Genomic DNA, 1,751 nt, shown 5'->3' with positions numbered 1-1,751 from the left:
TTATAAGGTTGTCATAGTCCCACTGCTCTGCAGTGTCACATTTGACATAAATTATAGAAGGATTAGTTGGTAGAATTTGTGTTTTGTTCCATTGGTCTATTTGCCCAGCTTTGCATAAGTAATGCACCATATTAATTAATTTGGCATTAAAATCAGTATTTGTATCTAGTACTGTCTCCTAACTTTGTTGTCCTTCAACATTGTCTTATTTTTCTGTGTAAATTTTAAAAATCAACTTGTCAAATTACACACACAAACATACATACAACTTTGTGTGAATTCTGATTAAGGTTGCACTGATCTGGGACGCCTGGGTGGCTCAGTCGGTTAAGCAGCAGACTCTTGATTTTGGCTCAGGTCATGATCTCAGGGTTGTGGGACTGAGGCCCCTGTCAGGTTCTGTGCTCAATGCAGAGTCTGCTTGTCCCTCTCCCTCTGCTCTCCCCCCACTTACTCCCTCCCTCTCTCTCAAATAAATAAAATCTTAAAAAAAAAGATTGCACTGAATCTAAAGATTCACTGGGGTAGAAGTAACATGATGACAATAGTCGTCCAAACCATGAACGTATTATAACCATTCTTCTACTTAGATATTTTTAAATTTTTCTCTAGAAATGTTTTATAGTTTTCTACGAAAAGCATCTACATTCCTTTCATTAAATTTACTCCTCGGTATTTTTGTTTGTTTGTTTTCACAAATGGCATTGTTTTTAAATTTCATGTTCAAATTGTTGCTGGTATTTAGAAACATGATGACCCTGTTTAAATGGCTTTGTTCATTTCAGTTATTAATTTTAATAATTATCTGTAGATTGTTTTGAATTTTCTATGTATACAGTTGTCATCTGTGAAAAACAACAGTGTCTTAATCTTTCTCTTGCCTTATTTGTTAACTGTTTTCCATTTCAAGAAGGAAAATGGAAAAATCAAAAAAGGAAATATGAAAAAAGGTAGGTTTCTGTTATCAAGTTCTATGAATAGATTTTGAATACTTTTCCCCACTTTTCATACATCTTCTCTCCACTCATAATTAAAGATACCCAACCATACTTCCCTGCTACTATTTCACCCATTCTTCTAGGTACCTAATCTGGACCACATGGCCACACACTTTCTTTCCTGCTATCTAGACTTCCTACCTCTTTGACTCTCTCCTACATCAATATGCAACCTAATATTCCCAAAGCTAAGGCTCATTACTCACCTGTGAGACACAGAGCCTTGTACTCAGTACCACATATTTAATCCTCATAACAAACCAATGATGGTGATACTATTAGTTTTGATATCTCTATGGTCTTTTTATAATACAAGAGTGTGATTTCTTCTACAATAAGAAAAGCTTTTTAAAATAAATGTTTGGTTGGTTTTTGTTTTTGTTTTTGTTTTTGCTGTGCAAAAGTTTTTTATCTTGATGAAGTCCCAATAGTTCGTTTTTCCCCCTTGCTTCCCTTGCCTTTGGCGATGTTTCTAGGAAGAAGTTGCTGCGGCTGAGGTCGAAGAGGTTGCTCCCTGTGTTCTCCTCTAGGATTTTGATGGACTCCTGTCTCACATTTAGACCTTTCAAACATTTTGAGTCTATTTTTGTGTGTGGTGTAAGGAAATAGTCCAGTTTCATGCTTCTGCATGTGGCTATCCAATTTTCCCAACACCATTTTTTGAGGAGACTGTCTTTTTTCCATTGGACATTCTTTCTGGCTTTGTCAAAGATTAGTTGACCATAGAGTTGAGGGTCCATTTCTGGGCTCTCT

Source organism: Leptonychotes weddellii, chromosome 5 (genome assembly GCF_054177405.1).
Source record: "Leptonychotes weddellii isolate Sample4059 chromosome 5, ASM5417740v2, whole genome shotgun sequence".
Classification (NCBI taxonomy): domain Eukaryota; kingdom Metazoa; phylum Chordata; class Mammalia; order Carnivora; family Phocidae; genus Leptonychotes; species Leptonychotes weddellii.
Note: the sequence above shows the minus strand (reverse complement) of the source record.